At 52.4% G+C, this 16,093-nt stretch overlaps 1 protein-coding gene across 2 annotated transcripts in view; it reads left to right on the plus strand.

Annotated features, from left to right (window-relative positions):
• The first annotated feature begins 14,407 nt into the window (after window positions 1-14,407).
• STX7 (syntaxin 7) overlaps window positions 14,408-16,093 on the plus strand; it is a 46,344-nt gene continuing 44,658 nt past the window's right edge. For both annotated transcript variants that reach the window (XM_054174108.1, XM_054174107.1), the window contains exon 1: window positions 14,408-14,466. The gene's annotated coding sequence lies outside the window, so the exon portion shown is untranslated. The remainder of the gene's footprint in view (window positions 14,467-16,093) is intronic.

A 16,093-nucleotide genomic window follows, 5' to 3' on the forward strand; every position in this document is an offset into this window, starting at 1 on the left:
GCCAAGCCGCGGAACTGCACCCTTCGGTCTGTAAATACAGAAGTGGTCTGTGGAGAGTTCAATTAAGTTCTAATCACAACACTAAGCCACTTGTGGAATGTATTTCACGAACGTGCACTAGAACATGGATATAAGTTGGTGATGCATTGGGTATTCATAATTTTTATCATTAATAAAATAATATTTTCATAATTCATATTTCATATTATTTAATAACCTCTTCATCACAGCTCTCTACCCCTTGTCCTGTCTCTGGGCACCAATGAACAAAGCCTGGCCCCATCCTCCTGACACCCACCCTTGAATTATTGATCAGCATTGATGATTTTCCCCCTCAGACCCCTCCCTTTCCTGACTACATGGCCCCAATTCTCTCAGCCTTTCCTCACCACAGAGATGTTCCAGTCTCCTTAGCACCCTCTCCAGCAAGTCCCTGTCCTTCTTGAACTGGAGAGCCCAGAACTCCAGACTGCAGTGTTCCAGGCTGCCTTTAACAACCTTTGACAACCGTTAGTGATGAATTCTGCTGCAGAGAACTACTGAACCAGAGCATGCTACAGTCAGCCTCTTTGTGTATTTTCCTTCCATCTTGTCTTTTGCAATTGCTCTGCTGTATCACTAAACACCAAGTTCACTTAAATCTGCACTTTGAGGCTGCACTCAGCAAAAAGTTTGGGCAGAAAACAAAATTGAGATGGAATATTTTGAAAATGACAAACTAGTGGGATTTTTATCTTTATTGTGATATGAATGATTTCATATTTGCCATAAAGGGGGGTAAATGAGACAGTAAATGTATAACAAGATCAATAAAATATAACAAGATCAATAAACTGAAAGAAACTGATCAATTAATTGATATAATATTGGTAAGTTTATATGTGACATGAATGGGGGGCGGGGAGAGGAGGCAATAAAAGGATAATGAGATCGCTAAACTGAAAAGTATTTTATTGGGGGTTAGGACAGTGCTAGCCAGAGACAAATCTATGAGCTGTGCATTTTAAAGACAGCAGATGATACAATATTTGAATTTATTCCTTATTTTATTCACTTCCTGAACTAATGGTGTTTTTTTCTCCTTCTCAAATCCACAATCTGCTTGATTTTAATCCTCCACCTTATGAATTTGATGCCCATGGAGCAGCACTGAACCAGAACATCCCCTCCAGTCCTGCAGGCCCCACACTGACACAGCAAGGAAGAAACTGTCTGCAACTATAGTGGCCATTTCTGCTTCCTTCAGTGGAAACTGGTGAGTGACATCTGCCTGGTCTGGCACCAGTGGTCCAGCTGTCTCTGTCTTCATTTCCTCTTTTTGTAGCTGCCACAGGTAAATCCAAGAGGAGATGCTTCTAAAATGCTCAGCTAGGAGTGTCCTAAATAAGCAGCTGAATGGGCACAAGGCAGAGCAAAAGAACAAAGAGCAAGGAAAGAAGCCAGAAGAAGTTCCATAAAACCAGGAGGCTGTGGTGAGAATTCTCCATGGTGACAGAACTGAAGGCCAAATGCTGATGTTTCTCCAGGAAATAGGGAGAAAACAAAATGCATTCCAGATCCTGTGGAGAGCCACTGTCTTCAATGGGCACTGCAGTGCACTGCACCTGGCAGAATTTCAAGCAGGATTGGGTATTTACTCTCTAACCATCTGCACCACCTTGCAGTAGGGACAAAACAGCCATACAGGGCTTCCTTAGAGATGGTGGCTGGCCACTGCTACAAGGGAGAGCAGGAGGCTGCACTGTAGGCTGTATGTTTGTAACGTAGAGTCATAGAATCACAGAACTCTTTTGGCTGGAAAAGCCCTCTCAGATCACCCAGTCCAACCAGCAACCACCATCATGGCCACTAAACTATGTCCCTATGTGCCATGGCCACAGGTTTCTGGAACACCTCCAGGGGTGGGAACTCCACCATCTCCCTGGGCAGCCCGTGACAATACCTGACCACTCTTGCAGTAAAGAAATGTTTCCTAATCTCCAGCCTAACCCTCCCCTGGCACAATTCCAGGCCATTTAATCTCCTTCTATCTCCTGAGACTAGAGAGAAGAGCCCAACCCCCACCTCACTGCAGCCTCCCCTCAGGAAGCTGTAGAGAGCAATGAGGTCTTCCCTCAGCCTCCTCTTCTCCACACTAAACACTCCCAGGTCCCTCAGCTGCTCCTCCCCAGCTCTGTTCTCCAGACCCTTCCCCAGCTCTGTTGCCCTTCTCTGGACCTGCTCCAGCCCCTCCATGTCCTTCTTGGAGTGAGTGGAACAAAACTGAAGCCAGAATATAAGCTGTGGCCTCACCAGTGCCTGGTAGAGGTGCATCATCACTTCCCTACTCCTGCTGGCCACACCATTGCTGATCACACATCACCAGGGTGTGTGATGGAAGATTTGAAGTTCAGGTTCACCATCTTAGTGCAGGTCATCTTGGTAAACCCACAGCCTTCTCATACTATAATGCTCTATTTAAGGACTCCAGACTTACTCTTTTGAAAGGTGTGAGAAAAAAACTCACAGCAGAGGGGCACTAATGATGGCCCAAAAGGGCCAAAAGACAGTCCATAATGCTCTGAAACCCTCGGGTCTGTTTTAAGAAGCTCAGATTCAACGGTCATTTAGTGGAATTTAAATCTCAGCTTGTCCTAGTTCAGAGCAGGACAGATTGCTCTGCTGCTCCCAAAGGGGCAGCAGAATAATGCTCACACAACTGGATTGGGTAGTGATGGAAAGGTGAAATGGAAATGCAATTCCTATACAACAAAAACTACTAAGCATAGCAAAGTCCCTTTACACTAGACCAAAACCCCAGCACTTCCCTTTTCTGTACCTGGGATTCACCCAAAGCCCCAGGGATCTTCCCCCCCCCCCCCCACCTCCCCACCCCCCCACTGCTAGGCTGGTTTCAGGCTGCCCAGGGCTCAACTGCTCCCCCTGACACACACACGCCTTTTTACCCTGGCACATTTTTACCCCTGCACCTTTTTACCCTTGGCCTAAACAGGCCAAGATTGCTCAGGGAAAGAAAAAGTGGTGTGGGATACTCCTCTATCATTACATCACTACCAGATAAGAGAGCATCTCTCCCCCACAGGAACAGAGAGGAAAGAAAGAGAGGGAAAATAACTTTGCAGCCAGATTTATAAGGGTGCAGGATTTATGGGTAGCAATCCACTATTTCCTGTGCCTACCCCCTGGGCTGGACACTCTGGACCCTGGAGGTCTCAACTCTGTGACTTCTTTTTTGGAGGCACCCAGCCTAAACAACCACAGGGGTTATGAACAGCAGTTCCAATACAAGAAAATATTGGCTCTGTATGTCTTCACTTCAGATCAAACCCCATCAGATACCACACCTGTCCTTCTGGGCTGGTGGATGAGTGGACTTCAGAGTACTCTCAGCAAAAGCTCAGTCTGACATTGTGTACAGTAGCTTGGCCTGAAGAAGGAAGGATAAAGAGAAGGAAGTTCTTGAGCACAGATGGCATTTCTTATGTGATGACAGCACTCCTACTTCCCAAGCTCATACACAACCTCTCCTTGTTCCAAAGCACACAGACCTACATTGGCACCAGTTGAACCTTCTCTTTATGGTGAACTGAGCTCTTTTCCCAGGCTCAGAAGACAAGAGAAGGAAAAAATGCAAAATGATTCCAAGGAGTAATGTGTGCAGGAAGGGCAATGGGATATTGGTTTATCTTTGTGGGGGTGGTGATAATGGATCAGGATCACAGAATCACAGAAACATTTGGGTTGGAAAAGACATGCCTCTGCTGACACAACTTGAGCCCATTTCCTGTCCTTCTGTGTCCTGACACTAGAAGAAGAGACCAACAGCCTTCAGAGATAAACTCTGTATGTGCCTCAGAAGCAAGCTGCGGAAGCCAACAGGAAGTGAAACTACTCCTGCAGCCTGCAGGCACACCACGACTGTTGCAGTATCACAGTCTCACAGTATAACTAAGGTTGGAAGAGACCCCAAGGATCATCAAGTCCAACCTGTCTCCACAGAGCTCACGACTAGACCATGGCACCAAGTGCCACATCCAATCCCCTCTGGAATACCTCCAGGGACGGTGACTCCACCACCTCCCTGGGCAGCACATCCCAATGACGAACGACTCGCTCAGTGAAGAACTTTCTCCTCACCTCGAGTCTAAACCTCCCCTGGCTCAGCTTGAGACTGTGTCCTCTTGTTCTGGTGCTGGTTGCCTGGGAGAAGAGACCAATCCCTGCCTGGCTACAATCTCCCTTCAGGTATTTGTAGAGGGCAATGAGGTCACCCCTGAGCCTCCTTTTCTCCAGGTTAAACAATCCCAGCCCACCAGGACGCCCCTGACCCGCAAACCCCCGGAAGCAAGGCGAGGAGCCGAGCAGGAAGCTCACAAACCAAGCGGAGCTGTCCTGAAGCAGCGGTGCCGATCAGCTAGCGAGCCAGAATGGCCTTTGTTTAAGTCCCGGCACGTGCTGCAGGGTGCCAGGAGCTGTAGGTTATAAACCTTGCAGCTGAGCGTACTGCGCTGCAGTGATTGGCAGTGAGTGATCCAGGAGATTTGATTTTTATAAGCACCTGTTCAAGGTCTGTTGCCCTAGAGAATTCAGAGCCCCCACCCACTGTGGGCACAGCCGGCACGGTGCCGATATGCTTCTCTTTTTACATTACAGTTTAAGTTTCTGTTTGTTGTTTCTGGGTTTTTGCTCATACTGTTTAAATTGTTCCTGCTGGTGAGATATCTGTTCCACAACCAAATATTTTGAACCAGTAAATATATTTTATTAATATTTTCCACGGGATTTTTTTTATTACTAAAGTTATTACTATTTTTATTAATCATTTCACTTATTAAATATTAATAATAACCACACATTAATCACAGTCCCATGGCCTTGAACACTTTCAGGTTCTTCAGATGATCATGAACCTGATCTTTACTCACCATGGGCAGTTCCTTCTTCCAGTCCCTGCCACTATCTTCCATTATTCTGGGAGTGTGGCTGGAGCCCTTGCCAGTGAAGACTGAGGTAAGGAAGTCATTGAGAACCTCAGCCTTCTCCATGTCACTTGTCACCAGCTCTCCTGTTTCCTTTCTGAGTGATGAGAATGGATGATCTGAGCACCAGGAAAACTTCCACTGAGTACTAAAAAGATCATTTTAAAAAGCTGAGTCCTGCCCAGAGAGTAAACCCCAGGGCTTTGCTGAGGGATATTTGCCTTGGTGATATCCACGCTGAAAGAGACCATTCCACCGCATCAGCAAAGTGCCACCAGGCCATCAAGGAATGAGGGCTGCTGTACCATCCCCTCTGTCAGCTTGTCCTGCAGGAGAAATAGGCACTGCTATGGGAAAGTCCAGAGGTGCCTGCTGGAGTGAAAGATGTGGTTTGGGGGCGGCCAAGGCAGGGGAGGCCTCCATGGGTGAAGGTCAGTAATGTCCCAGGAGGCATTAGCTGCATGAGCACCTGAGGTGCAGATGATGTAAATCTCCAGAGATTCAACAGCAGCTGAGCCTGTGCACTGCATCTTCTCAGAAAACAGCTATTAGGCCAAACACACAGCAGTGCCCCTGAGGTGGATTAGTCAACCGGAGGGACTCCTCCCTGTCTGGTTCATCTAACATCTCACACTTTCAACTCAGGCAGTAGACCTGTACTCAAAAAAAGATTTCAGAGCACCACCAAACATGGAATCACAGAACAGAGCATCACAGAATTGTCTTGGGTGGAAAAGACCTTTAAGACCATTGAGTTGCTGTCTCTGTTCAGCAGCAAGCTGCATGGTAACACTGTTCCTAAGAGAGTTATTTTCTGTCTCACTCATATGAACATTTTATCAGAAAAAGAAAAAAAATTAAACTGCAGTCAGCACTGAGTAGCCCTAACAAGCAGCCAAAGAACAGCTCTGATGTTTGTCTTTTTTCTGTTCATGGTCTGTAAAACTATACCTGGTTTGGAAGGATGGTCAGAATTTTGGTGCCTTCTGAAACAAGTCCTTCTGTGCTGTAGTGAGCTGCATGTTCTCTGAAGGAATGGACAGCTGCAGAGAGCATGGAGCTAACAGTAAGAGTCCAGCAGGTGTCCCAGAGCCTACTGAACCAAGCAGCAGAGTGTGTTCACTGCATGCAGTAGGCAGTCGACTCAGGCCCTACAAGAAAGCCACGGCACAGCAGATCCCCAGTGCCATGCAGCGACTGTTGGCACAGCTCTGGGTTTTAATGCATGCACTGCAGGGTATCTTTTCCCTTTTCTTCATCTCATAGTTGTGGGACTTTTCTGAGAGTCCCTGCTAGTACAACTGAGCTACAGCTTGGGGTCATCTGTGGTGAAGAGGTTGTGAATGATGGCATACGGATTATAAAAAATAAACCTGTGGTGATTGCCATCATCAGCAAACGGTTGGCCACTGGTTTACATGCAGACACTAGTGCGCGATTGTGAAATAAACCCCATCACTGCTTTAGGATGTACAATTTGGACCCAATTAGAATATTTACAGAATTAATGTCAATTAACTGACTGAAGGGTGCAATTCTACTGCTTGTCCATCAGATGGCGACTCGACAAAACGCTTGCGGCTGCTCAACTCTCTCCAGAGAGCCTTTGCGTGCACCACAGACAGAGCAGAGGCTTCAGCTAGAAGGTGCCATGCGGCAGGCGCGGGTGCTTCTTGCTGCGTGCTGGCGAGAGCAAAGCACGGAAGGACACACTGTGTCTTTGGTTTATAGCAAAGCAAGTTGCTAGGCTAGGGCACGCTAGCCTGCTCGGCTTGCACTGGGGTTGGCTCCTGGGCTGGTCTGTTCTGGGGAGGTGGGAGCTCCAGACGGTGACAGTGGCTTTCCTTCTCCCTCCCGCGGCTGCGGGGAAGGGGGCAAAACGTTGGGTTGGGCCGATGGGCAGTCTTGTAAACAACCAGCGTTAGCCTACAGAAAGTGTGAGGCCAGAATGATGTCCTTACTAGGTGGAGCATGAGCATCCCATGGGATGGGGGCAGAAGGCAGGCTGGGGTTGGTTTTGCTGTCTGTCTGGTACCCTGGGCCTTCATGCCCCTCAGCTCTGGGCTGAGTGCCCACTCTGGAAAGGAGGGTGGAAGGGGGGATGTGGCCAAACATGTTGGGACAAATTTTCAGTATTTGGGGCATAGTTCTGGGCATATGGTGCTGTGGTGGTTTAGGCTGGGTGCTGGCCCAGATGCCACTGCGCAGGCCACACCTGGGAGGTCCCAAGGGGTGGGCCCAGCCCAGGGGGTGGTCACAAGGACCAGGTATTCCATTCCCATAATGCCCTGCTCCCCTATAAAAAGGCCATGCGGGGTCTTCACTTTCTCTTTCGTCCCCTGCTGCTGCCTAGGTAACATGGCGTGAGCTGCCTCCCTTGGGCCTGCTCAGGCCCAAGGCTGGGTGGGGGGGGGGGGAAGAAAGAGCCCTGGGGGGGTTTGGGTGTACCCCCAGGTGGGGATGGGATGTTCTTGGGTATGTTCTGGGATCTCTCTCTTTGTCATGGTGCTTGTGGGTCTCTGTAAAACTTTCATTGTTGTTGGTTATTGTTTTCCTATTTAAACTTTCATCACTTTTGCAATCCGTTTGCCTGAGTCGTTATTTCTGCCTGTGGTGGGGAGGGGACCTGCCCCAACCCATTACATTTTGGCGCACCAACGTGGGGCCAACTGCAGCTCGGATTGCAAAAGATGGAGAGTTTAAATTTAGTTCTGGGCGTCGGTTTGGGTTTGGGAAGTTGGGGCTCAGGTTTTGTTGCCGGGGCGACTGTGTGAACTCCTGTGGACTGCAGAAGGATAGCTGGTGCGTGGCTAATGGCATGGAAGGCCCTGCTGTTGCTTGGGAACAGCGAGGGGTGGTTCTTTTCTGTGACTTTCTGCCCAGGGTAGCTTAAAAATGCTCGAGTAGCCTAAGAAGGCGAGACCTGCCTTCTCCTCGTTCTCTGCGGAGCGGCAGGGAGCGGAGGAGGGGCAGCGGCAAGCAGAGCGTGGTCGGCCCGCGGCCGCTGCGGGAGCGGACACCCGCGGCGAGCGGGCAAGCGACTGCTGGAGGTGACTCGGACTCTGCATCGCGGCGACAGAGACGGCGGGGGCCGGGCCGGGCCGCGTTCAGGCGGCGGCGGCGGCACCGCCCAAGCCGGGCTGCGTTCAGGCGGCGGCGGCAGCTGTAAATCTTTCCCTGGTGTTTTCGGGCATGTTCTGAAAACGGCGCCGAGCACCTGGCTCCGCCTCCTCTCTTCTCAGCGAGCCGTGCTGCAGCCTCCCCCTCCGGGGGAGGGCTGTGAACCGGAGGCGGTGATGCCTCGGTATGTGAACGCCCCATGGGGGGGCGATGTGCCTGCGATGTGCATTGGTGTAGCTTTGGACTGGCCAGAAGCGGTCGGTTGTGGTTCCCTGGAGGGATGGAAAAAGCGGTCGTGGAGCCTGATTGCTCCGACCGGCTTGCCCCAGGGGTGGAAAAAGCCGCTGAGAAACTGTAAATGCAGATAAAGGCTTGGCTGAGAAGTTGTGAGGTATTTCCAGGTGACCAGGATGTCCCAAGGAGTCCACAAGGAATTCACACTGCAGGAGAAGGACTGCGTCGCTGGGAGGTTCCATCACATGAGGAAGAACAACTGGAATGGACTGATGCTTGAGCCTGAATGAGAGACTGTGTGGAAGGACGCCCAGAAGAAGACATGGACTGTTGCTAGATATGTCATAAGAAGAGTTCTAATTTGATGATATGTTCTGGGTGCAGGGATTATGGTATGGAATAAGGGGTGGTCTGTGGTGGTTTAGGCTGGGTGCTGGCCCAGATGCCACTGCGCAGGCCACACCTGGGAGGTCCCAAGGGGTGGGCCCAGCCCAGGGGGTGGTCACAAGGACCAGGTATTCCATTCCCATAATGCCCTGCACCCCTATAAAAAGGCCATGCGGGGTCTTCACTTTCTCTTTCGTCCCCTGCTGCTGCCTAGGTAACATGGCGTGAGCTGCCTCCCTTGGGCCTGCTCAGGCCCAAGGCTGGGTGGGGGGGGGGGGAAGAAAGAGCCCTGGGGGGGGTTTGGGTGTACCCCCAGGTGGGGATGGGATGTTCTTGGGTATGTTCTGGGATCTCTCTCTTTGTCATGGTGCTTGTGGGTCTCTGTAAAACTTTCATTGTTGTTGGTTATTGTTTTCCTATTTAAACTTTCATCACTTTTGCAATCCGTTTGCCTGAGTCGTTATTTCTGCCTGTGGTGGGGAGGGGACCTGCCCCAACCCATTACAGGTGCCCTCGCCACATCATCTCAAAACATTTTTGTCTTAAGACTTCAGTCAGAAAAAATGTCAGTACTTAAAATCTTTAAAGCACAAGTTTGGAAGAAGAGAAAGTGAGCTTAGGTGTTCTTTTCAGGGATGTCCTGAATAAAGAGTGGCCAAAAAACGTTGGTGATATTAAACTGAGACATTTATGAAGCCTTATGCCTGCAGTGAGAAGGGAAATCTGCTACAGCTTGGAGCAGCCAGGATCACTTTCCCTATTTTCTGATATTTTGTTTTCCTCATCTTTAGAACTCCCTTTCTCTCCCCTTGCCTTTGATGTCTGGTTTACCTAGCCAAATTCTGTCACAATTCCTTTATCTGTTCTTTTTCTCCAAGGCTTCAAAAAGCAATTAAGGTAATTATGAATTGTGAAGTGAGGAGGAGCTGTAGACCAATGAAGAGGTTGCTCAACAATGACCTTATTTTCCAAATGAGGCTCTATTGGGCTCTATCAGAGCCAGCTGCTAACCTCAAAGTCAGTAGATTTCCTTATTTTCCCTCTCTTAGTATTTCCCTGCACACAGTATTGCCTTCTCCTGTTATGCCCTTCAGTGGCAGGTATGACTGCCCTGACAAACACTAAAGCCTGACAAAGGGCCAAGATTTGCCAGAGCTGATGAAGATCAGACTGATGCCATCATACACTAACTGGCATCTCTGGACCCAGAAGCTCTCACCCTGCTTTTGTGTTGTTTGGAGGACCCAGAACTCCATCTAATTAGGAACTGACCACAGCGGACTCTCAGTGTAGGGTTTAAGTGGAGGCCCCTGTGGAGTCATTTGGAGCTGGTGCCCATACAGCAAGCAGCCTGGCAGTTGGATCCTCTCCCCTTACTGGAACCTTGTCTAAGGAGCCCTCATCCCCTTTGGTGAGTGTCTATATCCTGGGTACTCTAAATGGGAGGTTGTCCCTTCAGGAGGGAGTGTGCGAGTGCACTGTTGGTACTCTCTCTGAAACAAGCCTAAGAAACTGTCCAGGCAGGTGATTCAGTCCCCATCTTTGGATATATTTAAAAGCTATCTAGGTGTGGTGCACAAGGATATGATGCTGTGTGAGTCTGTGATTCCAAATTGACATCCAAACCTGTGACTTAGCCTGGAAAAGAGCAGGCTGAGAGGGATCTGATCAATGATTGCCAATATCTGAGGGGTGGGGGTCAGGAAGGGGCCAGGCTCTGCTCAGTGGTGTCCTGAGATAGGACAAGGAGCTAGGGACACAAACTGGAACCCAGGAAGTTCCACCTCAGCACGAGGAGAAACTTCTGTGGTGTGAGGCTGCTGAGGCCTGGAGCAGGCTGCCCAGAGAGGTTGTGGAGTCTCCTGCTCTGGAGCCTTTCCAGCCCCATCTGGATGTGTTCTGTGTGCCCTGCCCTGGGTGACCCTGCTCTGGCAGGGGGTTGGACTGGGTGATCTCCAGAGGTCCCTTCCAACCCCTAACATTCTGTGGTTCTATGATTTAACTGTTGGAAGGAGTGCCAAGTAATTACAAGAAATCCACACTTTGAGGTGTCTGTTGCTGTCTGTTGGGGGGGCTCTGTGACACCTTTATGGATCTTTATCATTTAAAAAGGCTGTGGTTGAAGTTAGAAAGCTGTTGTATTTGCAGGTACTACTTAACTGAAACGAAAATGTCAGCACTAGTGTGGGTGAAAGCCTGATGTGGGCATTGAAACCTAGACAGAAAAACAAAGCAAGATTTGTACAGAAGTTGTTATTTTAGGGAACATTATCAGTATTTGGAACAGACTTTTTTCTGTTTGATACATATACCACCATGCTAACTACAGCTGCATGCAGTGAGCAGCAACCTAAATTGCAGGCAAGGGGTCAGTACAGGTTTTTGTTTCAAACCATCAGGGTCTGCAGCCCTCTGCAGTACAGGTAACCCAGAAGCTTGTTCCGGCTGGGAACTGCCACCCATCACAAGTGCAGCACTGTGGGGGAATGGGATCTGGGTCTGAAGCAGAGACTTCAGTTAAATCAGGAGCTGCAGCTGATGACAGCCATCACAGGAATGCTTCCTGGTGGTGCAGTGCAGCAGCAGCAGCAGCTGCTCGGGAGGCTCTGACAGGCAGTTTGCCATTGCTACCAAATGCCAGCATGGTGCTTTCCCTGTCTGAAGTCAGAGAGACACAAGTGCAGCGTGGCAGCAGCGAATTGAAACTGTCTATAGGTAAACTACACAGCACTTAGACACTGCCCTGGGGACAGAATATTCCTAAGAACATGAGGCCAGGCTAGGCTGCTTCCCCTTCACTCCATCACACAGCACATAGGCAGGGCAAGCTGCAGGGAAATGAGTGCCTCAAACTGTGTCACTGGCAGCCCTGGCACTTGTGCTACCCACCCTGCTGGGCCTGTGTGCCTGCTGGAGGTGCCAGGGCAGGAGCAAAAGGTGGGTGGCAGGAATGCAGTCAGGAAGGTAGGGCAGAGTCAGAAATGGGGCCAGGAAGAAGGAGTGCTTCTTGCTGGGCTGCATTAACATCCAACTCTTGCAGACATCAGGGGATCAGAAAACTGTTTGGGATGGAAAAGCCCTCTGAGATCACCCAGTCCCACCAGCAACCCAACCCCACCATGGCTACCAAACCATGGCCCCAAGTGCTATGGCCACACATTTCTTAACACCTCCAGGGGTGGGGACTCCACCACCTCCCTGGGCAGCCTGTTCCAATCCCTGACCACTCCTGCAGCAAAGACATTTTTCCTAATCTCCACCTAAACCTAATATTTCCTAATATTCAACCTAATATTCAGCCTCTGTGTCTTGTAAACACCCCAGGGATGGGGATTCAATCACCTCCCTGGGCAACCTGTTCAAGTGTTTAATAACCCTTTCAGTGAAGAAGTTTCTTCTAATACCCAATCTAAACCTCCCCTGGTGGAGTTGGAGGCCATTTCCTCTCACCCTTTGACTTACTCCTAGGGAGAAGAGCCCAACCCCCACATCACTCCAATCTCTTTTCAGGGAGCTGTAGAGAGCAATGAGGTCTCCTCTCAGCCTCCTTTTCTCCAGACTAAATACCCCTAGCTGCCTCAGCTGCTCCTCCCCAGGCTTGTTCTCCAGACCCTTCCCCAGCTTTGTTGCCCTTCTCTGGACCTGCTCCAGCCTTTCAATGTCCTTCTTGGACTCAAGGTGTGGTATCAGCAGTGCCCAGTCCAGGGGGACAATCACTGCCCTGTTCCTGCGGGCCACACCATTGCTGATCCAAGCCAGGATGCTTGTGGCCTTCTTGGCCACCTTCCCAGCTGCTGTCACCCAGCACGCCCAGGTCTGTCTCTGCTGGGCAGTTTCCAGCCACTCTGCCCCAAGTCTGGAGCAGTCATGGGGTTGTTGTGAGCCAAATGGAGGACGCAGCACCTGGCTGTGTTGAATGTCATACAACTGTCCTTAGCTCATCAAGCCAGCCTGGCCAGCTCCCTCTGTAGAGCATTCCTGCCCTCAAGCAGATATCAATATGCACTTCCCAGTTTCTGCAGCCCTTCCTTGGGCAGGGCTGGCCTGTCTGGAGGAGACAAGGTGCCCAGCAATGGAGGGCTGTGTCCTGCAGGATTTAATGCACACAGGGGTATCCTGCAGTTGCAGCAGCCCAGCCCTGGGGCTCTGGGGAGCACCTGGCCTGTCCTTTCCTCTTGAAGGGACTCATCCCTGTCATCCCTCCCCAGTGCTCCTGGCCTGGCCTGCTTCTCCAGCAGGCCTGCTCCTGGCAGCCATGTGAATGCACCCCTCATGTCCTGTTGTTCCTGGTGTCACTTGCCCCTCTTTCAGCTACATAGTGTGAATCAGCATGCACTGGGATGGAAGGGACCCTCGAAGGGCATCTCAGCCAACACCCCTGTAGTCAGCAGGGACACCTCCAACTAGAGCAAGTTGCTCTGGGCCACATCAAGCCTGACTTTTAATTTCTCCGGGGATGGGGCCTTAACCACCTCCCTGAGAAACCTGTTCCAGTGTCTCACCAGCTTCACTGTGCAGAGCTTCCTCCTGATGTCCAACCTAAATCTGCCCTGCTCCAGCTTTAAACCATTGCCTCTCGTCCTATCCCCATAGCCTCTTCTGAACAATCTCTACCCAGCCTGCCTGCAGGTCCCCTGCAGATATGAAATGCAGTTCTAAGGTCCCCCCAAAGCCTTCTTTTCTCCAGGCTGAACCCTTTCCATCATGTCCAGGTGTCTCTTGTGTCAGGGTCCTATATCTGGACACAGCCCTGCAGGTGAGGTCTCCCCAGAGCAGAGGGGCAGGATCCTCTCTCTCCGTCTCTGGCCACACTACTTTGAATGCAGCCCAGGCTGCCCTTGGCCTTCTGCGCTGCCAGTGCCCATTGCTGGCTCCTGCCCAGCTTCTTACCCCCAGCACCCCCAAGGCCTTCCCTGCAGGGCTGCTCTCAATCTCATCACCCCCAGCCTGGATTGGTAGCGAGGATTGCCCCGACCCAGGTGCAGGACCTTGCACCTAGCCTTGCTGAACTTCATAAAATCTCCTGAGGCTGCTTCTCCAACCCAAGTCCCTTCGTTCAAAGGCTGCTCTAAACACGGCACTTCCTTCCGAGTGTCCTTTCTCACTTGGAGACAAAGCGACTGAAGCTGAGGGCAGTGCTTCCAGCGCAGAACACGACGTTTGGCTCTGCAGCATTGGTCCCTTGCTCATCTTCTCCCGAGGCCATTGCCCGTTTACCCTACGCCGCACTCTACACGCTGCGGCCCCCGGGAGGCCGAAGGGAGGTGGCCGCCCGCAGGTTCCAGCCCCTCCGGCCCCCAGGAGCCGCGGGTCGCCGGCGCACAACGCGCCCCTGCCGCTCACCCACGCCGCCGGGTGCGGCCGCGGTCCGGCTCCGCCTCCCCCACGCCTCCGCCGTCACGGGCGGGCGGGCGGGCGGAGGCGGGGCGGGCGGGCGGAGGCGGGGCGGGCGGGCGGAGGCGGGGCGGGCGGGCGGAGGCGGGGCGGGCGGGCGGAGGCGGGGCGGGCGGGCGGAGGCGGGGCGGGCGGGCGGAGGCGGGGCGGGCGGGCGGAGGCGGGGCGGGCGGGCGGAGGCGGGGCGGGCGGGCGGAGGCGGGGCGGGCGGGCGGAGGCGGGGCGGGCGGGCGGAGGCGGGGCGGGCGGGCGGAGGCGGGGCGGGCGGGCGGAGGGGGCTGCCCTTCCCCTGCCCGCCCTGTCTGCCGCTGCCGTCCCTGCCGCGCCCGGGGCAGCAGGATCGCCAGGCCGGGTAAGAGCGGCCGGCGCTCAGCTGGGGAGCTGGGAGGGGTTAGCACTGCCCGCGGGCAGGGTGCGCAGGGTGGCGCTGGGGGGCAGCGGCGGCTGGAGGGGCTGCAGCCGTGAGTCCTTCCTGGGGTCGGAGCCGCCTCCGCTACCGGCTCGGTCCTGTGCCTGTCTGGGGCGAGCGGGGCGGCTGCGGCAGGGGCTGGCTGCCGGGCCGTGGGCTAGGGCTGCAGTCGGCTGTGTCACCACCACCCTCATTCCCCGCCGCCCCTCGCCGGGGCACCCCCGACCCCATGGCTTTGGGGTGGACGCTGGCCCTGATGCCTTAAACAGAAACTCGGGGCCTGCAGCCGGTGTTTTACAGGAGCTGATGTCGAGCTGCAGGGTCGGATCCTCGCCTTCAGCGCAATGAAACGCCCTCCGTGCTCCTGCCGAGCCGGGGCGAGCAGGGCCCTTGAGCAGCACGGAGGGAGGTGACAGCCGAGCCCTGGCCTCGCGTTTGCTCTCCTCTCCCGGTGAATCACTTGCTGCTGTTTCAGAAGTGGGCACTTCGTAAACTGTAGAAGGAAGTGGAAGGTTTCACTCTGCTTCGGATGAAATGCAAGGCACTGAGTCTTAACATCCAATCTGCCCAGCTCTCATTTCAAACCATTGCCGCTGGTCCTGTCCCTGCAGGGTTTTGGAAATAGTCTCTCTCCATCCTATTTCTCTTCCTGCTTCACTGTCAGGCCCCTGTGTGCTCCTGGAAAAGGTAATTCCCTTACTTCAGGCTTTTCCCAAGAACAAAGATGTTCTGTTAGGTTTCTGAAAGCTGTGTGCTTCCTTCAGCTACAGACATTCATGAGGATGAATCAAACCATGCCAGGCATATTTTTGAGCCACAGATGCTGAGTGCTGGAGATGCATTAAGGCCTAACAGCATTTCAGGCTTCAGGAATGTGATTTTCCACACTGGGCAGCTGGAAATGCCACCACTTCAAATTGCATCTTTGTCTGACAGAGTTGTTCCTAGGGAACATGGATAGAACACTGACCTCTAGCACTATCTAATAATGATTTATTTTTCTTTTACAAGAATTACTTCTGGCTGTTAGATAATGCAAGTTTCTTTTGGTGTGGTTCAGTGTGACTGATGTGGCAAGGCTGGGGAAACTGGGCAGAGTGGAGCAGAAAATTACCATCAGACATCTTTTCTGTTGGCGTTGCTGTGTTCGAGCAAAGATAGCACTGGCAGCCCAGAGCCAGCTGAGTGCTGAGCTGCATCCAGAGCAGGGAGAGCAGCAGCACAGGGAGGGGATTCTGCCCCTCTGCTCTGCTCTGCTGACAACACCAAGCTGGGGGCAGGAGTTGATCTGCTGGGGGGTAGGAGAGCTCTGCAGAGGGACCTCAACAGGCTGGGCAGATGGGCAGAGTCCAAGGGCAGGAGATTGAACACATCCAAGTGCCAGGGGCTGCACATTGGCCACAGCAGCCCCAGGCAGAGCTACAGGCTGGGGGCAGAGTGGCTGAGAGCAGCCAGGCAGAGAGGGACCTGGGGGTGCTGGTTGATGGTAGGCTGAACATGAGCCTGCAGTGTGCCCAGGCAGCCAATAGGGCCAATGGCATCCTGGCCTGCATCAGGAACAGTGTGGCCA

This window comes from Dryobates pubescens, chromosome 28 (assembly GCF_014839835.1).
Source record: "Dryobates pubescens isolate bDryPub1 chromosome 28, bDryPub1.pri, whole genome shotgun sequence".
Taxonomy (NCBI): Eukaryota; Metazoa; Chordata; class Aves; order Piciformes; family Picidae; genus Dryobates; species Dryobates pubescens.